Source organism: Scyliorhinus torazame, chromosome 13 (genome assembly GCF_047496885.1).
Source record: "Scyliorhinus torazame isolate Kashiwa2021f chromosome 13, sScyTor2.1, whole genome shotgun sequence".
Classification (NCBI taxonomy): Eukaryota; Metazoa; Chordata; class Chondrichthyes; order Carcharhiniformes; family Scyliorhinidae; genus Scyliorhinus; species Scyliorhinus torazame.
In genome coordinates, this window is record NC_092719.1 from 146953002 (window position 1) to 146977042 (window position 24041).

Genomic DNA, 24041 nt, shown 5'->3' on the forward strand with positions numbered 1-24041 from the left:
ATGTTGAACATTTTTGTACTGAGAGACTTGTCAGAATGTAACTAATTTTTAATGAATAATGTTAGTGATTCAATGGAGCTAAACAGTGAAAAATTAATTTAATTTCCATTGGGTACAGGTTAGAGAAACCCAGTGGGCTATTACACTATACTAGCTACTTGTAATTGGAAATCTGGATGGTATTCTTATTTTGTTCTGTATATGTTTTGGCAAACACATTTTGCTGCGCTGAAAACATCAAAGTTTACTATGTTGCACATTGTGTCCCCTCTCCCCCATTTACCATGGTACATTTGTTTTGCGATGTGTCGCCAGGGAGGGGCAGAGATAAGTAGTGCCATTGACATGGGATTGCATTTGTTTTTAGCTGGTACATTTGGCATGACTGCTGTGCACCAAAAATATGTCTTCAAATCAAAAAAACTTTGTATTTTACCTTGACTGACTGTAAAGCGCTTTAATTACACCAGTAGTTAATTTAAAGGCATGTAGATCATAATATCCATGGTTTTCAATCCTCAGTTAGCTGATCTCACCTGGAGGCTGTACGGTTGCGAAAATTACCACAATGTCTCGGGGTTACTGAAACTAAAGAAAAAATTAATCGGGGTTCCCATTCCTTACCACAGTCCAGTGGTCCCAGACGGTGTGTGTGTTTGGATACTGATTAGCCTGCTAATGCACTGCAATCATACACGTGAAGAATGGACTTATAGGTGAGTTACTGGAAGACTAGAAGCAATTGGCATCTATGAGATCAAACCCAACCTGCAATAGCATCCAGTGGAGAGCGTGAGATAAAAGACATTTATGAGATAAAACCCAGCCTGCAATAGCATCCAGTGGAGAGGGTGAGATAAAATTGGGAAAGGTATGTGAATACAAATTAAATTGCCCCATCAATACTTATTGGGTGACGAGAAATAATCATTTGCATCATTGAACAAACTTGAGTAAAACAGTGTTCAGTGTTAGACGTAACTTGCCAGCAGTGCGGGTTCAATTCCCGTGCCAACCTCCCTGAACAGGCGCCGGAATGTGGCGACTGGGGGCTTTTCACAGTAACTTCATTTGAAGTCTACTTGTAACACGCGATTTACATTTCATTTCTATGACTACTATAATACTATGAGAAATGGTAACAGTTAATTCAGATCAGTAGACTGGTATAGGTTCCAGTGATTCAAATGGCTGATTCGAAGACAGTAGTTAGCATTTTTGTCTACTTCCCATGGCCAGCAAACACACTGATACTCTCTGAGCAACCTGCAGGAGGTGTACTTCTGTTGAGTGAGATGCTCAGCTACTGCAAAATTTTCTCTCTGCCAGCTCAGCCAAGAATTAACAAAACTTGTATATCAGGCACGAATAGTCCAGCTCAAATGTCAGCCAAAGCAGTAATTAAATCCCAGGTACTTTGGATGGCAGTCTTCACGTTCAACTGTTCAAGCCACTGGGCTGAACTCAATGTTCTGAGAATATTTTTATCAGTAGCAGTTGGTGCCTTCTACGATAAATCTATTTCACATTCAGTTGACACCACCTGCCTTAACATAACTTATCAATTCTTGGCCATATTGATGTGATTTGAAATGGGGAAGTCTGGTCTTTGGCTCATTCAATTCCGTGGCTAAAAAGGTTGAAATATTTTGGTTGTCTCCATTGTTGTAGGGTGACATGATGTTTTATTTGAATTCCAGGATACGTCTTCTTCCTTGGTAAATTAAATATGCTACTTAGGAGCCCTAATGTCTGTTGAATGACCCCCTCATAAAAATTATCACCAAGGGACAGAGCAAACATCAGGGTTTATCACCAACTCCTGTGTCCACAGCTGCACAAGAGTTTTAAAAAAATAAAACCTTGCGTGGAGGGAATGTTCCTTCGGACCGAAATTTGCTATTGCCCCCTAATGCCTGTTTCAATCCTTTGACCCAAAACTTATTTCTAGGCTCACCTAGTTATGAGTCAAAGAATGCACTGCTCTCCTGCAGAGATTTTTAAAAAATCTTCCCATTTCCTCGTTTAAGATTTAAAATAAATAGATTTCTTAGAAAAAATGACCACTGATATTGCATCAGCTCTAATCAAAACTCCCAAAAGGTAGTTTATTCCCCATTTAATGGAAGGTTCTTCAAGCCACCAAAATGATGATTAGAAAAGGAAATAATTGATGCTGTTGATCAAAGCCAAATGTGTTTCTTATTAAAAAGTTTATAGTGGTGTTAGGATTATTTTCACTCTTTGCTAAAAGACACAGCCTGCAGATGCAATCATTTAAACGGAATATATAGAGTTGTTCATCCAGTAATACATGCAGTAAAGCACTGCCATGTCTGAAGTGGTTCACACTTAGCCAAGAAGATACTTACAAAAATAATGTTGAAATTTTGATTTTGGCAGACATGTATTATATCAAAATTTGCTGCTGGCCATTGCTATGTTTTGTAGTCTATTTAAAAATCTTATTTCTACCAGGTTCAAAATTGAAATATGAAAAAAAAAATTTATACATTGAGATAATGGCAAAAAATGTAAGAATATAATTCTTTTGTACTGTGATGACTTTTACTAAGTCAATTTTGCTCATTTTCATTGAAGTAAAACAGGAATTGAACAGGTTAAATGTTCTAAAACTTGGATAAATATTTGTATGAAAATTAACTTGGATAAAATTACGTGGCGTAGTTTAATGAAGTGGACTTACATTTATGTCTTGGAGTAAAAATACCTTGGTTGTTCCTTGCATAGTTTGGTTTCTTTTGTAATAAATGTAGAATTAGGTGGTTTTAATTCTTAATTACTGGCTTGATTGTTATCTGTGGGATGTGAGCAGACTTGGTTGTGTTCAATCAAGTGCCCACTTAGCCATGACTAGGAGTAATTGTTCTCAAGTGGTTTGCACAATGACCTATTAATGCTTGCTTTGACCTCCTGACCTTTCCTACCCATTTTTGAGAGGTTTTTCTGGGTTGTATTGGGGTTAAGTAGAAATCTTGGTTGAACAATTTCTAGTTGGCAGCTGCTCTAGAACTTAATATGTTATCGTGAAGCATTGGGAATCTTCAAGTGAGAGTAACGATATCAGCATCTTGCAGTCAGAAATGTGCTAAACTAGACACTGGATAATATTTACATTTTTGTGTGCATGTGGTACACACTATCATTTGAGTTTTGCTAAATTGTGCAGGGACACAGTGCCAAGTTTCTGTTCCACATTATGGTTGTGTAGACCAATAGTTTTGGTGGAAAGGGGCATGAAAGGATTCTTTACATATAATTTGTTTTGTATCCTGAATTGTGGGCAAACTGAACATGCGAGGTTGTGTTTATTACAAGGTTTCGTCCTTAACAAAACAATAAAATAAGAGGGGTTTTTCTCTCCAAAAATGCATAACCCATAGTCTGGGTCAGCTTTGTATTGTATAGCTTGTTTTTACAGTCTAACTTAGGTACAAAGCATATGCTCAAAGACGTGTGTGTATTTTATGGCTTTAATAATTTGCCAGCTCCTTAAAAAATACTTTATTTATGGGAGTTGAGGCAGTTCTTCAGCATATTGCTGTTCTAAATAGAAGCTTATCGGAATGTGGCTGTAATCTCTAATGGATGACATTGAATAGAGGCCAGTCACTTTCCACAGGGTGCGAAGAAAAGCCACTGGGCACATTATCCTGGGTCAGTGTTGTCACTAAAATGTAATGCTGTATGTGTAAATTTTTGTACCAAGTTCACTTGACCTGTGAAAAAAATGCAGCAATTGTTTTTAGAAACATGGAGTGTGCAGTTTGAGGTAAATGACATGAGGGTGGTAGTTACAGGTCTGCCATTAGTAATGTTAATAAGATCATGAACTTGGAGATGGTATGCACTAAATTGTATAAGTGATATTGTATTGATATGAACACATTAACTAAACCTACTTGGATACACACAGGAATGGGCTGTCTGCTATCTATAGTGTTCTTGTGTAATGTATGGAAGGGTAGAGAATAATGAATAACTTGCTCGAGGATAAATTCATTATTTAGCCTGTGCTAAATTATTTGAATTTAGTCAGAAACATAATTTGGCTGATACAATTGAGCTTTGGCACTTTAACCGATCAAGGGAGAAATCAGAGTTCCGACTTCAGATCACCATGCTGGAAAGTGTGCATATGTGATTGTTGAATGAGGTGCAGATCAGGCTAATCTGCTAATTTTGTGAAACTCGTACTTGAAGAATGGTTACGTGGTCAAATAATCTTTGGGCTACTGGTTCCTGCAGAACTGTATCCCAACAAAATTCAGCATCGTCAGGAACGGTAGAGGGAGAATAACTGCTTTTATATTGAAGGAAATTAAAAAAGCAAACATAATATAGACCAGTGCTACACATGAAGAAAGGTTCAGTTAAACTAACAGGAATTTTGACTACCAGTACTGTACTTTTTAAAGATTGCTATCAAAACTGATTTAGCCAAGACTAAAGCAATACTATAATGCCATTTGTTCAGTGTCCTAAATTTACTTCTCTTTGTGCTGTTCCCTCACTCTCTCCTTACTGGAAATAATCTTGTGTTTGCTCAACAATGCCAAGTCATAGACGGATTGATACATGTATTAATGCCACAGGATATTGTTTTCACTTGGTACTGTTAGGATATTGGACCAGACCCCAACTTTTGTTAGGACACCAGACGAGAAACCCCCCAAAATTTTCAATTGTAAAACTGAGGAACGGATACTTCACCCCAGGAGTGATGACTTTGACCAATAGGTATTGTTTATGTTAAAACAAATTTAAATTTTAACACTGAATTAACCATATTAACATCAAATACATTACTTTACAATTAAGTTAAATAGTTCTTAAATAAAAGGAAAAAAATTAACTTACTATCCACATCTGCCACGGATTCCAAACAAGCAACCCAATGCAGTTCAAATGCCACTTGTGAGTTCACAAAATAGGTTACTTGCTTATCTCTGTGTAGGCCTTTTGGAAAGAGACCCTTTCAAGACCCAGTACACTTCTGTCTAGTCATATCCTTTCTGCTCAACCTAACAGCATTTGTAAAAACTGCAAACTACAGACAGACCTGGCTCCTCACATTAATTACATAATTTGTATCCCACTAAGATGTAATATCACCTGCTTAGCTAGGATTATATACAATCCCTCAAATTATCCATATCCCAGGGAATCTCCTCCAATCAAACAACGCTCTATTAGCCATCTCTCTATAAACAAGTAAATGATTGGAATGAATGATTACCTCACCTTTTACAACACCGAACAGGCGCCGGAGTGGTGACTAGGGGCTTTTCACAGTACTTCATTTGAACCCTACTTATGACAATAAGTGATTTTCATTTAATTTTCATTTCATTTCACTTTAATTACAGCTTTCCGTAGGCACACTGTATGTATTTTGAACCCAGGACTTTTAATAACATTACTGCCACAGATATGAAATATCATATTTAACAATTTCTGCATTCATCACAGTAGCTCCTAACATATAATGTGAAATTAATATTTTGTGCATATATATAAAGCATGGGACTATTTTACCCATTTGTGCAATAGTGTACATAGATGGGATTTTTTTCCCCTGCGTCCTATAATAAAGAAAACGTATTGATTATTCTTATGAATTTATTTTGTCCCCTTGTCCATTTCTGAAGACTACGATTTATCAAAGGGTCACTTGCTTGTCGTGCGAGGCGACACCACACATCTCTGGAGTGTTTGGTAGGGATTCAATGGGTACATAGACAATTGCTATGACTGATCTGTGCTTAGAAGGTCCTGCTGCAAATAGGACAGGATAGTGCAGATGATTGAGTATTGGATGAGTTTCTGGTTTGAGATTTCCTCTCCTTGTGCAATTGAAGGAGTTTGCCTTGTCTTTTATTTATGCCAGATGCAGTGATTCTGGGTGAGCTTTTCTGAGAACTCAGGGTTGATATCAAGAGTGTCTTGGTAGCATTTCCTTTGACTGCCACGAGAATGCGTTACAGACTCAAGCTCTCCATCAAAGATACACTCTGGTAAGTTGGTGTCACTTACTCTGGTAAGTGAGAGAGGGCGGCACAGTGGTTAGCACGGTTGCCTCACAGCGTCAGTGACCTGGATTCAATTCCGGCCTTGGATGCCTGTGTGGAGTTTGCACGTTCCCCCAGTGTCTGGTTTCCTCTGGTACTCCAGTTTTCTCCCACAGTCTAAAGATGTGCAAGTTAGGCGGGTAGCCATGCTAAATTCCCCGATAGTGTCCAAAGATGTGCAGGTTAAATGGGGTTGCAGGATTACGGGGATAGGGTGGGGGAGTGGGCCTGGGTAGGGTGCCCTTTCAGGAAGTCAGTGCAGACCTGATGGGCTGAATGGGCTCCTTCTGCACTGTAGGAATTCTATGGTCAGGTATTCTGGCTACATGGCCAGGCCAAATCGGTTGTGATTGTTTCAATATTTTTTATTCATTGATGGAATTTTGGTGTTGTTGGCTAGGCCAGCATCTATTTTCGTCTCTAATTGCCCTTGAGAAGGTGGTGTTGAGCGAACTTTTTGAACCGTTGCAGTCTATGCACTGTAGCTACACCCATAGTGCTGTTAGGGAGGGAGCTCAAAGATCTTGTTCCAGCAACAATGAAGGAATGATGATATATTTCCAAGTCAGGATGGTGAGTGGCTTAGTGGGGAACTTCCAGGTAGCTGTGTTTTCAAGTATCTGCTTCCCGTGTCCATCTAGAGGGTGGCAGTTGTGGGTTTGGAAGGCATTGTCTAAGGAGACTTAGTGAGATCCTGCATTGCATCTTGTAGATGGTATACACTGCAGCGACTATGCATCGGTGTCGGAGGGAGTGAATGTTTGTTGATGGAGTGCCAATCAAGTGGACTGCTTTGTCCTGAATGGTATCCAGCTTCTTGAGTATTGTTGGAGCTCCACTCATCCAAGCAAGTGGAGAGTATACGATTACACTCCTGACTTGTGCCTTGGATATGGTGGTTATGCTTTGGGGAGTCAGGAGCTGAGCTAATTGTTGCAGGATTCCTGCCTTTGACCGACTCTTGTAACCACAGTATTTATATGGCTAGTCCAGTTCAGTTCTGGTCAATGGTACCCACGAGGATATTGTTTGTGAAGGATTCAGTGATGATAATACCATTGAATCTAGGGGCGATGGTTAGATTCCCTCTTGTTGGAGTTGCTTATTGCCTGGACCTTGGTGCAAATGTTACTTGCCACTTGTCAGCCTAAGCCTGAATATCGTCCAGGTATTTTGCTGCATTTGGAAATGGATTGCTTCTGTATTTGAGGAGTTACAAATGGTGCTGAACATTGTGCAGTCAGCAGTTAACATCCACACTTCTGACTTTATGATGGAAGGAAGGTAATTGCTAAAGCAGTTGAAGATGGTTGGGCCTAGGCCACTATCTTGAGGGACTTCTGCAGTGGTTCCCTGGAACTCAGGTGACCTCCAACAACCATAACCATCTTCCCTTGTGCCAGAAAGAGAGTTTCCCCCTTGATTCCCATTGGTTCCACTTTTGCTAGCGCTCTTTGATGCTACACGCAGTCAAATGCTGCCTTAATATCAAGTCACTCTCGCCTCACCCCTGGAGTTCAGCTCTTTTGTCCATGTTTGAATCAAGGCTGTAATAAAGTCAGGAATTAAGTGGCACTGGTGGAACCCAAAGTGTTGCCCAGCAAGAACCACTTGACAGCATTGATGATCTCTTCCATCACTTTGATGATTGAGCGTAGACTGATGGGGTGGTAATTGGCTGGGTTTGATTTGTTCTGCTTTTGGTATATAGGACATACCTGGGCGATAATCCACATTGCCGGGTAAATGCCAGTGTTGTAGCTGCACTGGAACAGCTTGGCTAGGGCTGTGGCAAGTCCTGGAGCAAGTGTCTTCTGGACATTTTGAGGAGCCAAGTCAGTCAGGGCCCATAGCCTTTGTAGTATTCAGTGCCTTCAGCTGTTCCTTGATATCATGTGGAGTGAATCAAATTGACTGAAGACTGGCAGGTGTGATGCTCTGGACCTCTGGCGAGGGACGAGATGGATCATTGACTCGGTAATTCTGGTGGAAGATTGTATCTTTTGTGCTGATGTGCTGGGCTCCACCATCATTGTTAGGTTGAGATATTTATGGAGCTTTTTCCTCCAGTGAGTTGTTTAATTGCCCACCACCATTCACCATTGACTGTGGAATCGCTTAACTCTTATCTATCGCTTGCTGCGATAGATAATTGTGGGCTTGTTTAGCCCACAAGTAATCCTGCTTGTAGCTTCACCAGGTTGGAACCTAATTTTTAGGTATGCCTGGTGCTGCTTCAGGCATGCCCTCCTGCACTATTCATTGAACAAAGGTTGACCCCCCTTACTTAGTGGTAATGGTAGAGTGGGAGATATGCCAGGCCATGAGGTTATAGATTGTGGTTAAGTGCAATTTTTCGGCTGAGAATCGCCACAGTAACTCGTGGTTGCCAGTCTTGAGTTGTTAGATCTGTTTGAAATCTAACCCATTTAGCATAGTGGTAATGCCACACAACATGATGGAAGGTATCCTCAATGTGAAGACAGAACTTGGTCTCTACAAAGACTGTGCATTGGTCACTCCTACTGATACTGTCATGGTCAGATACACCCAGAGCAGAGCGGGAGTTGGTGAGGATGAGGTCAAGTACGTTTTTCCCTTTAGTTGGTTCCCTCACCACCTCTCTTAGACCCAGTCTAGCAGCTATATCCTTTAGGACAGACTCGGCCAGCTTGGTCCATAGTATTGCTACTGAGGCAGTCCTGGTGATGGACATTGAAATCCCCACACAGAGTGCATTCTGTGCCACCCTCAGCGCCTCCTCCAAGTGGTGGTCAACATGGAATACAAGTTAAGTGGCGATGCATGTCAAACAGCAGGAGGCTTCCTTGACCATGTTTGACCTAATATCATGAGTCGTCATGGGGTCCAGAGTCAATGTTGAGGATGTATGGCATGCCAGCTCGAATAAGCACCACAGCGTCTGGTGTTTTGTCCTGCCATCTGATGTTCAGAAGCTTCTGAATGCAGCTGAAGTTAAGCTTCTTGGTGTGATGCTGGTACACTGTCAAACTGTTGCACGCATAGAGCATAGCGGGCAGGGCTATTGCTCTTATTGGTCAGTTTGGTAGGCAAACATACTCTTCGTTCTCAGGCTAATGTTTAAAGCCTGTCGAAGGCAACACTTGCTTTTGCGATTCGTGTATGTGTTTTGCCACTAAAATGGACAGCTCGAGAGTGTGCTACTGAGGCAAGTGAAATGGTCTACTGCACTCAGGTTCTGCTCATAGACTGAAATCTTGGGCTCGAGATGGGGCTTCTCTGGAGAAGGCTGGTACACTACTTCAGCTTTCTTCGTGCTGATTGTAAGGCCAAATGCAATGGAGAACAGGTCCATTCTACACTGTATATCCAGTTCTGAACTGGCAGCAAGTACACAGTCATCGGAAAACAGGAAATCTCAAAGCATGTCCGTGGAGACCTTGGTCTTTGTTCTGAGTCACCTCAGATCGAGCAACTTCCTGTCATTGTGATGCCTATCATTGTGATGCCAGGGTTGGAGAACATGGTGGAGAGAAACATGCTGAGCAGGATTGGTGCCAGCACCCAGTCTTGCTTAACTCCATTAGTGACTGGGAATGGATCAGAAAACTTGATATCAATCGCAACACATGAGAACATGCCATCATGAAACTACTAAACTATTGTAATGAATTTCTCGGGTAACTGAATTTTTCCATTTTATCTCCCAAATTTCCTCACGGCTTCTTTGTCAAACACTGCCTGGTCAGGTCAACAAAAAACCAGAATCTGAGAGTAGTAGACCATTTCACCTAACTCTTTCACGTTCTTTCAAATTGTCCATTTTGATGGCAAGACACATGCACAAATCATAAAGCAAGTGTTGTCTTTGAAAGGCTTTGAACATTAGTCTGGGAAAGAAGGAAGAATAAGTTTGCCTCTATTACTACAAACACCATTATCAGTGCTTCCGTGACCTTTCTGAGACAACACTGACTTTAGCAGCAGATCCTAGTGAAGATGTTGCACTGAGCAATTCAGCTGGCAAAATTTTGCTGTCTATCGCAGATGAGTGAGATTCCTCTAAATCAGGCATTGTGAAACTCAGGGGTGCGACCCGCGAGTGGGTGTCGAGAGGGCCGCGGAGCCGCCCGTCGCTGCGCTCCCGATCGTGCAAATCTGCCTGCAACAGCTGCAGCAGCCGGCTGTTAAGAACGCCGGCTGCAAGTGGCCTTCAAAATGGCCACGAACATGTAAAAAAGAATGCGGCCGCACTGCGCATGCGTGCCATATCATAGGCGCGCCAAAGATCGGACACGTATGCGCAGTGCGGCCGTTTTTTTTTTTAAACGGTCGCAGCTTTTTGGTTTACAAGTTCGGGGGGAGGGGGGTTTATTCATTTTATTCATTTATTTTATTCATTTCATTTTTATTTTTTTCATTTATTGTATTCATTTTATTTTTATTTTTGTTTACAAGTTCGGGGGAGGTTTATTTGATAAAATTTTACAGGAAAAATAATGCACAACTTTGGACAGTATGAGACTGCATACTTTCTGACACCGGAAGGCTTCACCTTCATCCAACAGGTTCCATTGCAGAGCGTGTACGAGGGCCAAAGGGACCCAAAACCATTTCCTCCATTTTTGTCAGCAGCAAACAAGGTAAGAGAAAATGGTGGGTCGCGAAGGTCGGCCGGCGTGGGTCATGCAGGTCGGCCGGGTTGGGTCCTGAATGTTGGCCAGTTGGTAAAAATGGGTCCCTGGAAAAAAAGTTTGAAGAATACTGCTCTAAATTGCCACAAGATTAGCAAGTTCCTTTCTGCTTGTACCGGTGGACAATGAAGGCACCTTATTCTTGCGGGATGGTTCCTAGCTTCCACAAAGACTGAAAGAGTTCAGCAAAATTCTTGACCAATCATTGATATCTGACCTTGCAGCCCTCTGCTGGGATAGCACCAGCTCCTGGAGCTTTGTTCATTAGATGCAACAAAAGTTATCAAACTCGTTTTTAGCATCAAAGGCAACATTATTATCTAAATGTCTATTTTTCTTGTCTGAACTTGCACAATGGATTTCACAATTGAGTTCCATTATATCTTAATTGTACATCCCTATCTGCATACTTTCGGCAAAGGTCGCAGAACAACAGTTTAGAATGTGAATTCTTCCTCTTCCCCGACACCTCTTCACTGCTTTCAATTTAGGTTAGCGAATCAGGATTCGTCAAGAATCAATCCAGGCTTATTGCATTTGTCCATTGAAACTCTGGTGACAATGAAAATTGTAGCACGATTTTCATAATCAACGTTGAATATAATGCAATCATGTTTATTATTAATATAAGTAAATTATGGTACATAGTTCGCAGTAGCTTAATATCAATCAATTACAGTCTGCAAATGACAAATTACATTGTTGATTATGTAGATGTATAAAGTAAACATTTCTTAAATTGATTGCTTTTAATTTGAAGAAATGACAGAACCGATTTCCACACGATATTGCACCGCCTGTCCACAATCTTTCTCATTTCTGTCCCTCCTCATCTAAAAACAATGACATTTGCTGTGGTCAAGTAGTATAAAATGGCCTTTCTTTAAGTGAAGGTTAGCAGTTTGTTACTGTAGGAGATTTGAGCATATACCTGAACTTTTATTTCATTGCCCAACATTTATACACATGCACTTTCCAGCAATGGCCATTGGACAGGGAACAACAGCTTTAATTCATATTTTTCAGATGCTGTGGGTTGGTCTCAAGTTTGGAAGGTGGTAAGGGTGAAACCATAATCTCCAAATTTGTGGATACCAGAAGCCAGTGTAACCAAGGTTTAGATCTTAAAGCTGTTTAACTAATGTGATAATTGCACAGAGCAGAGGAGCTCAGTAGCAGTGAAGGTGTATAAGTGAGAATATCTACAGGATGAAGCTGCTGATTTTAGGGGCAGTATATCTAGGTAGATGATGGTAAATCACCTGGTACAATGCTGAATTTTATCAAGTAGGGTTGGTGATGGAATGTATCACATTAAGTGGCAAACAATATAGTTTCAGTAGGAACTGTACTATTTTACATTATAGATTTGGTACCAGAATTACACAAGTACCACCCCAATTAAATATCATGAAATTTATAGAGTAGGGCTACTAAATCCATAGACATTGCACCTCAGTGGTGTTCAATGGGTCACCAGATGTCCAGTGTTGGAACCAACGCAGGGCATGAAAATGTTTGACTATTTACTCACAAGATTGTTGGTAAATATTAGTTGAGCCTCAGCATCAAAGACCCCTGGAATGTGAATCCAAAATGGGATCCCCAAAATGGGCCTGATATTGAGCTTTTGAGCATCATCAAAAAGGTTTTTTCTCTTATCCCTCCTTGTCCACATGAATTAAACAATACTAAAGCTTGCCTTCTCAGTGGTGGCCAACGGGGAGGCTGCAACCCCACACAAGAAAACTTCAGTTTCTCCAAGTGTACTTAAAACAGACGCAAGGTCACTTCCTTTCATCTATAAGGGGCCCAATGCCCAGCCTGGCCAGTATCTTCAGCTACATTGGTCTTGAACAATTGTTTAGCATCCTAGGGGCACAGGACATGATGCAACATAAATGCCTCAGTTTTCTTCCTGGAAAGAGGGTACAATAATGATCAATTTATACCCCTGTAACTTACCATTCATTCCTTGGGACAGTAGAATAAATGTGCACTGCTGGGGCGACAGACTTTATACACCACCCCTTTGACAATTTCACATTCACTGGCAAATAGACATGATAATCAGCTCTATGTTTTGGCAAAACTGAATATTATTACTGTGGGCAGGGTTCAGCATGTTTAATGGGCTCAATTCAGATAAAGCCATGAACACTCATTGTATTTCTTTTCTCTTTCATGGGCTGTGGGCATGACTGACATTGTTGTCTATCCCTAATGGCCCTTTAGAAATGCGGCCAATTCTGATGGGAGTTGAGAGCTGACCACACTGCTGTGGGTCGGGGTCACATGTAAACCAGAGCTGCAATGATGGCTGATTTCCTTCTCTAAAGGTCATTGGTGAACCAATTGGGGTTATAACAACAATCAAATATTGTTGTTATGGCCACCATTGCTGACACTAGCTTTTATGTACCAGATTTATTAATTTAATTTAAATTCCACCAGTTGCAATGGTGAAATTTCTACTAAGTCCTCCGAGCATTAGCCTGGGCTAATCCAGCCAATCCTGCTGGGTTACTAGTCCAGCGACTGTACCATTATATTACCATCTCCATCCTTGAATCCCACATATATAATTTATGTATACAAAATGTATACATAATTGTATACAATTATGGCTTGATATTTTATACTGTGATGAAGTTACTAGGACAAACTAAATTGAGATATTAGTACAGTTGTGAAGTGGCATTCATGTCACACAAGTACAAGGCAATGACTACCTCTAACAAAAGAGAATTTAACCCTCTCCCATTGACGTTCAGTGGTGTTGCTATCATGGAATCCCGCCACAGCGACATCTTGGGGTTGTTGTGGATTAGAGCTTTAATTGGCCCAGCCATATAAATATTGTAGCGGGAAGACTGGGTCAGGGGTTGTGAGTAACTCACCTTCTGACTCTTAAGTCTGGCCAGCGTTTATAATGCACAAATCAGGAGTGTGAAGGAATACTCTCCACTTGCCTGTATGAGTGCAGCTTCAGCAACACTTAAGAAGCTCAACACAATCCAAGGCAAAACAACCTGCTTGTTTGGCACTGCACCCACCACCTTAACCATTCACTCCCTCTGCCACAGACGTACATTGGCAGCAGTGTCCTATCTGGAAGATGCACTGCAGCAGCTTGCCAAGGCTTCTTCAAGAGCACCTTCTAAACCTGTGATCTCTACCACCTAAAAGAACAAGGACAGCAGATGCATTGGGTCACCACCACCTGCAAGATCCCTTCCAAGTTACACACCATTCTGATTTGGAACTATATTGCTTTTCTTTTCACTGTTGTTGGATCAAAATCTTGGAAAATACTCCCTAACATGGTTGTGTTGTACCTACACCAATTGGACTGCAGTTCAAGAAGGCAGCTCACTGCCACATTCTTGAGAACAATTAGGGATGGGGAGTAAACACTAGCTTTGCCAGTAACGCTCGCATCCCATGAACAAATAAAAAAAATTGCCTCTTCAATGATCTCAACCATATTAGTGTTTTAGCAATCATGATTTGATTCATACACTATCTGCACACAATAGCTGCCTATCATGGTCTGTTACTTTTGGCATGATGCTTTGTAGTTAACACTGATTCACATTGACTAAGTTAATTACAAAATGAAAGCAAATGTGACTTGGTTGTGGTCCACATGGGTACCAATAACATAAGTAGGAATAAGAAAAAGGTTCTGCTGAGGGAGGATGAACAGCCTAGGGGGTAAATTAAAATGCAGAATACTGGGGTATGACACCAGTACTGAAGAAAGAAAGCTGTATCTGGAACCATGTCTTGGTAGATTATATAACTAGGGCTGAAGAGAGGGCTAAATAGAGATCTAAATAGTGGACGGGGTAGGGGTGGAAGTTTCATGTGAGGGGAGATTTGGGAAGTTGAAGAGAAATGGCAAGGCATAGTGCAGGGTAGCGATATGGGTAAACAGAGTGTGACAGGAAGGAACAGAGTGCACAAACATGAGTGCTCCAAAAAATAAAGTCAGAGTGGGGGGAAAATGGCTTTCAACAAACAGGAGCAGGACATTTTGCTGAAAGGAGATTTAGAAGTACATCAATGTGGGTAAAGACAAATTGAATAGAATATGAAAAGACAGAGTTTAAATGGAATAGTGCATCAGAGAGTAGGCTCAGGAATATAAGGGAAAAAATGAATTCACTTATTTTGAATCCTGAATGCATCGTTAATAAGTTAGATCAACGAGTGCACATATAACGATAAATAGTTTAGAACTAATCACCATTACAGGGGCATGGTTACAAGGTGATCAAGGTTGGGGAATAAATATTCCATGGTGTACAACCTTTCGAAAAGATGAGCAGAATGGAAAAGGAGGAGGGATAGCCTTATAATAAAGGATGACTTAAGGACATTAATGAGAAAGGATCCTTGCTCAGCAAATCAAATTATAGTATCAGCATGGTTGGAGATTAGGAATAGCAAGTGTTCAAAGCACTGTTGGGAGTAGTTTATAGGCCTCTTAACAGTAGTTGTACATTTGGACAGAGCATTAAACAAGAAATTTTAATTTTTTAAAGAATATCCATTTATGTTTTTCCAATTAAGGGGCAATTTAGCCTGGCCAATTCACCTAGCCTACACATCTTTGGGTTGTGGGGGTGAGACCCACATAGACACAAGGAGAATAATTAAACAAGAAGTTGATTGTGTAAGTAGACTAAAGGTATGACAGTAAATAAACAGTGGGAAATATTTCAAGAAACAATTCAAAATATTAATCAAAAATACATAGCATGAAAAACAAAAACTTGGCAAGGAAGATCCATCCTTGGCTTACTAAGAATGTAAAAGAAAATGGGCAGGATTCATTCTCCATTTGGGAGACTATGGGCTGGATTCACTGTTTATCAGGCTAAGTGGCGATGCTGGCATGGGAACTGTGGCGTTTTACAATGCCAAAATCGGCGTCGAACCCTCACCAATCCTGCGATCGGTAAGAGGCTAGTAGCTGCGCCGAGTAAAACCCCCGCACCCACAGTATAAACGGCTGCCGATTGACCGGGTCCATGGCCGCGACTGCGTGCGCCGACGACCTGCAGTGGTCGCGCTGTAGAACATGGCGCCGACCGTGCAAGGACACAACCTGCCAAATAGTGCGCCCCTGGTCACCTCCACCAGTAGACCCAGCCCTCGCGGAAGCCCCCACCCCCCCACACCAGCAGCACGGCACCCGGCTGACTGTGACGGCACTGGACACATTCCACAGCTGCCACTCCGGGTTCCCGACAACTGTGATCACATGTCCCCCGCACGGTCGGGGACTGGGCCCATTGGGGGTGGAGTGTCGGTGGAGGGCCTTCAGGTGATGCGCCAACGCCGTACCATAAGACATAAAAGCATAATTAGGCAATTCGGCCCATCGAGGCTTCTCCGCCATTCAATCATGGCTGATATTTTTCGCATCCCCATTCTCTTGCCTCCCCGTAACCCCTGATCCCCTTATTAACCAGGAACCTGTCTATCTCTGTCTTAAAGACACTCAGTGATTTGGCCTCCACAGACGTCTGCGGCAAAGTGTTCCACAGATTCACCACCCTTTGCTGAAGAAATTCCTCCTCATCTCTTATTTTAAAGGAACGTCTCTTTAGTCTGAGATTGTGTCCTCTGGTTCTAGTTTTTCCCACAAGTGGAAACATCCTCTCCACGTGCACTCTATCCAGGCCTCGCAGTATCCTGTAAGTTTCAATAAGATCCCCCCTCATCCTTCTAAACTCCAACGAGTACAGACCCAGAGTCCTCTACCGCTGCTCATATGAAAGCTGTTTATTCCAGGGATCATTGTTGTGAACCTCCTCTGGACCCTTTCCAAGGCCAACACATCTTTCCTTAGATACGGGACCCTAAACTGCTCACAATACTCCAAATGGCATTTGACCAGAGCCTTATACAGCCTCAGAAGTACATCCCTGGTCTTGTATTCTAGCCCTCTTGACATGAATGCTAACATTGCATTTGCCTTCCTAACTGCCGACTGAACCTACACGTTAAATTTAAGAGAATCGTGAACAAGGACTCCCAAGTCCCTTTGTGCTTCTGATTTCCAACATTTCCCCTGCCTAAAGAGGCACAGAAAAATAAGAAAGAGGCCTCTGTCTGGAGGCTTGAGAGCAACCCAGACAAGGGCAGCGAGAAGAATTACAGCTGTTACACTTACTTTGAAGCTCCACATGTCTATTCCTCGAAGGAGAACAACTGTGACCTGCTTCTGTAACCACATATCGATTCGCTGCAAGCCATTCATAGCTTTCTAATAGTGGTCTGTGATTGACAGCGTCTACAAACCATCTGCAGCTTTGATTCATTCACCTCCTTTCATGGTACAGTGGCCTAAGTGGTGAAACCCCAATGTTTACAAACATTGACCACACCAAAGAGAGGTAAGTGTTATGCAATCATACGATTGGGTGATTGGAATTCATTTAGTGCTTGGAATGCACTTGGTTGAGCTTGGATGGTCTCCTTATGGGGGTTTGCACCTGGCGTTGATCCCGATTTTGTCCCGATGCCTGATTCTTCGTCTCGTCGGGGAACTCGATCTGGGTGTCCCGAGATGGAGAATCCCACCCAATATTAGATTGAATGAAATGACTTATAATGTTGCAAAGAATAGTAGTAAGTTTAAGTATTGGGAGTGTTTTAGAAACCAGCAAAGGGCCACCAAATAATTGCATGAAAAAAAATGAGAATAAACTAGTGTATCGAAAGAGGAAGAGATTAGCTGAAGTAAATGTTGGTCCCGTAGAAGCAGTGATAGGAGAAATAATCGTGGGGACTAAGAAAATGGCAGACAATGGGCGAGATTCTCCGTTTGGGAGACTATGTTCTACCGCGGAGCTGAATTGCAACTGATTTGTGCTCCGGCTGTGAGCCCAGGAAGCGATTCTCAATCCTTACCCGTGCAAGTTTATGCATGACGAGGATTGCGATGAATTCCTGAGGAATCCAACTATTGGGCCGCCATTTTGAGTCGGCAACCTGATACCGAGGTCCCGCGGCTGACCCCCATTGCAATTCAGCCACCCGTTTCCCCCCCCTTCCCCCAACAACAGGGATGACCTGACCCCCCCCTAAATAAAGGGACTCGCGCCCAGAGACATTCTAAATAAAGAAACCCGCCCCAGAGACCCCCTAAATAAGGAGCACCGCCCCCCCCCCCCCCCCCCCCCCCCCGCGGAGACCCCTTAAATCCCCTCCCAGAGTCCCTCTAAATAAAGAGAGCCACACATCCAGGACACCCTAAATAAAGCGACCTTCCCCACAGACTCCCCAGAAAAGAGACACCCTGTCAGACAAAGCCAGTTGGGAATGCAAGCTGTGAGGAAGACACAGAGGCTGGAAAGAGGTATAGACAGGTTAAGTGAATGGGCAACAAGTTGGCAGGTGGAGTATTGCGTGGGGAAGTTTGAGTTTTTAACTTTGGTCATAAGAATAGAAAAGCAGGATTTTTTTTTTAGAAGTGTGAAACATATAAATGTTGATGTTCAGAGAGTCTTGGGTGTATCCTTATAACTTGCAAAAGTTAGCTTGCAGGTACTGCAAGCAATTAAGAAAGCAAATGGCATGTAGGTCTTTATGCAAGGGAATTGGAGAATAAAAATAACAGGGTCCTGCTGCAATCATCGGAGGTTTTGGTGATACAATACCTCAGATGTTGTGTGCAATTTTGTCTCCATATTTATAATAGGATATATTAGCATTGGAGACAGTAGAGTTTAGTGAAAGGTCACTAGTTTGATCCCTGGGATGAGTGGTTTTTTTTAATGTTGAGAAGTTGAGTAAATTGGATCCATATTCTCTGACGTTTAGATGAATGTGTGTTGGTCGCATTGAAATATTCAAAATAATGTAAAGGCTTGACAGGATAGATTCTAAGAGGTTGTATCCCCTGGCCGAGGAATATACAACAACTGCACACAGCAAAATTGGAATTCAAGCTCCAGGTTAGAAATATGAATGTTGAATGGCTAATCATGTTTGCTGGACCATGTGGTCTTCTCCTCCTATTTCCTGTGCTCTTATGACTCAAGTAAATTAACCAAACTTAACTAAACTAAGCCAACTAGTAATTTTCTGAATTAGATATTAATTCTCTTCATATTCTGAAGGACTTTGAGCTGAATTTATTCAGCAATGTGATGGCATTATCAGCATAACATGCAAGTTATGGAACGTTTTTCAAAAATCACTTGTATGTTTAAACAGAGTAGACTAGATTTTAACTTTCACTGCTGTGCAAAAGAGTTCAATCCCAGAGGAATATATTGCCATTCTGTTAAAGACCCACCATTGTAGGAATAGCTTCTGTTTTGTTTTTAGGCACCAAGGGGTTTCATCACAGCAGCCTGTTTCAATTATGTTGGAAGAGCAAAATCTCAGGAAGTAATTAAGTTCTGTGCTTGTATCACATCAGTTGAAATGCATTTGAATATGTTGAGATTAGATGGATAAAATTGACACATGCCAACTGAGAACACTTTCTGTCCATGGTGCAGCTTGAGGTAGACAGTCAAGGTGGCTTTGTCAGTGTTGCCTACAACCTGGGATCAATAAAAATAACTTTAAATTGGTCAAATATTTTTTGCAGCTATGTTGAAGAGTTTCAAAGGAAAGTAGTTAACACCAAATCAAACCATGAAAGGGCAAACTATACCTGTTAAAAAGAAGGGTTGTACCTGATGTATTGAATGGACAATTCCTATTCCTGTCTTGTTCTTGATTTAGCCGTGCTATCACAAGATTATTTTAAAAGTATGCAGTTGAAATATCCTTCTTTATTCGTAAAATGGAACTTGGGTCCGTGGTTCTATTGGTTCAGCCAGGAGCCTCTTGGCATATGAACAGATTCAAGCTGCAGATAGCTTTGTTAGCCCAATAGTTGGTATTGAAAAAACAGGTCCACAACAAATATGAGAGTGTCTGAAGAGGCAACAGACATGAATATAATGTATGCAGGGAGGGCTCAGTCCCTGACCTTGGAGTAATGCCCATTGTCTTTTTGTTATACCAACATTTTTGCTCAGTATCCATGTCGATCATTTCAACAATATTTGCAAGGTATGGACAAACTTGTGTGTTTTTTTGATCTGACAATTTGACACTTGGGCTGTGCTATAATTCAAACTGCCAAATCAAAATTAACACTGTGCCATACAGTTTGTCCTCTTCAATATTTGTACTTTTTTGTATAATCCCATTGTATATGGAGGTTTAATGAATAAATGTGATATATTAAATAATGTAGGTAAAGCCTTTCTTTTCTATAGATTTAAATAATTTAAAATTTCATACATAAAATATCTCCATTTCTCTCCTGAAGGCACTAATTCATCTGGATACAGTTTCACTCCCAACAACTGGCTTTTGGTATTCCTCATGAACAAGCTCAGATAATGAATAGTGGGCTATTTGGCTGTGGGGGACATCATATTTAAGCCCAATTTTGTTGCCAAGCAAACATCAACAAATGCATGTATTTTCAGAACAAGTTATTAGGTGATGCTTTGGAGTTGAAACTCTCTTGTACATTTTTTTTCTCACCCTAGCCCGAAGACTTGCATTACCCAAGCATACTCCATGTTCTGGGTGAGTCCAGCAGTCTTGAGATTGAATGTAGGATCTTGCCAGTCTGTATAAGTAAGTTTTATATTGGCAATACAATTACCATCAGTCGGTCTTGAAGATTTCCAGAAAGTTTCTGTTGGATTTACCAAGACGCACACATTGGAACTACTGACAAGTGCATCCCCCAATCTGTCAGATTTTGGTTTGGAAATAACTCAGCTATTTTAAAATAATATTTTGCATACTGATGTACAATCATTCATTGATTGTCAATTTGTATGAGTTCTGTTTTTTTTGTGGCATGAACAAGTTACTTTGCATCAAAAGTAGAAAGCAGTCTGTGGGCATTAGTGAGTTTATGGATCTATTGGACGATGACATAGAGGTGAATTATGAATTCATGACATGCAAAGATTGAGAATGCTGCTGGAAGCACCAAATAATTTACATACCAAAATGGATGTAATAATATTGGGCAACTTAAGTTTAAAAAAAAAAAAAAATCAATTTTAAGTTTTAATTTATACATGTGTAGGGAATTGAGTAGTTCCACTAATTTACTTGGCTTTTGCAGCTTTCCAAACTTCAATCTGGGAACCTGGGATTCAAGTGTATGTGGAAATTTTGTGATTTCTTCACAAAATAGAAACGTTTAATTTCCACCGCCTGAAGTGTGGAGCTTTGGCTGTCCCTATTATTCATTGTTATCATGATACCAAAGTGATAGGGACAGCAAGCAGCAGACATACGATCAATGGAATGCAGAAGGACCTAGGCAGATTGAGAGACAAATGGATATATGCATATGTGGACAAATGCAAAAATTATGAGAGTGGAGAACAGCAGTATTATTTTACAGGACTCAAAAACAGGCGAGGGATTTGGGGATGCGAATGGATAGATTTCTGAAGTCATCAGTACATGATACGTGGCAGCAGTGACGAGAGAGGGAGTAAGGTCCTGGGTTCTATAGTCTCTACCTTTTAATTCATTTATCAGTTACAAAGCCAGAGCTCAAGAGTGTGGACAGGGGCAAACCCCTAATCCAGCCCTGGCCTGCTCCAAAAACCAATTCAAATTGAATCCAATTCATGGTCCCCACAAGAGGGGCACACCAGATCCAGGCATTACACCTGACCTAAGGCTCATCTTAGCCAAAAGGCCGAGAAGCGATCTATAGTCTGTCATGAGGCCCCTCGAACTGGATGGGACCCACCGAGTCCTGGCGAGGAGGCCCAAGTCTAACGAGCCGCCGCGGGCGGTATTGGTGCGGTTCCACCGTTTGGTGGACAGGGAGTGTGTCCTAAGATGGGCAAAAAAGGAGCGGAGCAGCAGGTGGGAGAATGCAGAGGTCCGTATATACCAGGGCTGGAGCGCGGAGGTGGCCAAGAAGAGGGCCGGGTACAATCGGGCTAAGGCGGTTCTGCATCGGAAGGGGGTGAAATTTGGGATTCTGCAGCCGGCGCGACTGTGGGTCGCGTTTAAGGACTGGCACCATTACTTTGAGACGCCGGAGGAGGCGTGGACCTTTATTCAGGCCGAAAAGTTGGACATGGACTGAGGGTCGGTTGTGAGGGGAGGTCGCGGGGCGGGTGGGGGAGGTGGCTACTGTGCTTTGGGGGATGTTCTGTTCTGTTCTGTATTGTTTCCTTGGGTGCTGGGTGGGGTAGGGTGAAATGGTTTGAATGGGGGGTTTGTGAGAGTGTGGGCGTCGGTAGTTGGAAGGATGGGGCCCCGTTGGGGGGAGGGGAGATGGGAGGCCCGAGGTGGGGGAGCTGGGATTAGGCTGCAAAAGGGGGCTGTGCCAGAGATGGCGGGGCCGGTTTGATGGAAAGCGTGGGCTTTTTCCCGCGCTAGGGAAGGTAGGGTGCGGGGCCGGGGGGGTGGGGGAAGGGCAGTGTTGGAGAGGTGCGTCCGCTAATGGACAGGAGGGGGGGGGGGGGGGGGGGGGCGGGGGAGGAGACTACCACACTGGGTCAGCAGGAGTCAGCTGACTTACGGGAGTGCTATGGGGGGAGCAATGCAGCTGGGGGGGGGGGGACCTAGCTGGGGGGTGGGAGGGGGGAACTGGGTTGCTGCTGCATTGGCCAAAGGGGAGCTGGAGCTTGGAGAGAGAGTCGGGGCGGGGGTCTGCCGCTGGGGGGAATGTAGAGTGCGGGAGGCGCGGGCATGTGGCTGGCCTAGAAAAGGGGATGGCTAATCGGCAGGGCGGGGAGGGTGCGGGATGCCCCCTGATCCGACTGATCACTTGGAATGTGAAAGGCCTGAACGGGCCGGTCAAGAGGGCCCGTGTGTTCGCGCACTAGAAGGAACTGAAGGCAGATGTGGTCATGCTCCAGGAGACGCATTTGAGGGTGGCAGATCAGGTTCGGCTGAGAAAGGAGTGGGTAGGGCAGGTTTTCCACTGTGGGTTGGACGCAAAGAATCAGGGGGTGGCGATTTTGGTGGGGAAGCGGGTGTCGTTTGAGGCGCTGAACATCGTGGCAGACAATGGAGGAAGGTATGTGATGGTGAGTGGTAAGCTGCAGGGGGTGTGGGTGGTATTAGTGAATGTATATGCCCCGAATTGGGATGATGCTGGATTTATGCGGCGCATGTTGGGCCGGATTCCGGACGTGGAGGCAGGGAGCTTGATAATGGGGGGGGAACAAGAGGGGGAGGCGTTGGTAGAGGAGCTGAAGGGTAAATAGGAGGAGGAGCTGGGGGAGGAGATTGAGGAGGGGCTATGGGCTGATGCCCTAGGCAGGGTTAATTCCTCCTCCTCGTGTGCCAGGCTCAGCCTGATACAATTTAAAGTGGTTCACAGAGCGCACTTGACGGGGGCGAGGTTGAGTAGGTTTTTTGGGGTAGAGGACAGATGCGGGAGGTGCTCAGGAAGTCCGGCGAACTATGTCCATATGTTTTGGTCATGCCCGGCACTGGAGGGGTTCTGGAGAGGAGTGGCGGGTGCAATATCTCAGGTGGTGAAAGTCCGGGTCAAGCCAAGCTGGGGGCTAGCAATATTTGGAGTAGTGGACGAGCCGTGAGTGCAGGAGGCGAAAGAGGCCGGCATTCTGGCCTTTGCGTCCCTAGTAGCCCGGCGAAGGATCTTGCTAATGTGGAAGGAGGCGAAGCCCCCAGCGTGGAGGCCTGGATGAACGACATGGCTGGGTTCATTAAGCTGGAGAGGATAAAGTTTGCCATGAGAGGGTCTGCGCAGGGGTTCTACAGATGGTGGCAACCGTTCCTAGACTATCTCGCGGAGCGTTAGATGAAGGTTGGTCAGCAGCAGCAGCAACCCAGGGGGGAGGGGGGGGGGGGTCTGCCTAGGGGGTATTTGAGCAAGAGAACACATGAAAGATCTAGAAAACTGGCATGTATGGGAGGACTCCAGTGTACAAAGCTCTGTAACATATCGTTTTACCATGTTTATATCTTGCTGTGTGCTTTTTCTTTCTATTTTGTTGCGAGGGGGGTGGGGTTTGTTTGTAAGGGTGAAAAATTGTGTTAAAAAACTTTAATAAATATATTTTTTAAAAAAGATAATGGGGGGGGGGGGACTTTAACACGGTACTGGATTCAACATTGGACCGCTCCAAGTCCAGAACGGGCAAGAGGCTGGCGGCGGCCAAGGTGCTGAGGGGCTTTATGGACCAGATGGGAGGAGTGGACCCATGGAGGTTTGTCAGGCCGGCGGCCA

At 43.1% G+C, this 24041-nt stretch overlaps 1 protein-coding gene across 14 annotated transcripts in view; it reads left to right on the plus strand.

Moving 5' to 3' along the window:
- The window catches only part of foxp1b (forkhead box P1b), a 739458-nt gene that overhangs the window by 48208 nt on the left and 667209 nt on the right, over nt 1-24041 (plus strand). Inside the window, exon 2 of one of the 14 annotated variants that reach the window (XM_072472250.1) lies at nt 10643-10717. The exons of the other annotated variants lie outside the window; for them this stretch is intronic. The gene's annotated coding sequence lies outside the window, so the exon portion shown is untranslated. The remainder of the gene's footprint in view (nt 1-10642; nt 10718-24041) is intronic. 14 annotated transcript variants of the gene reach the window in all.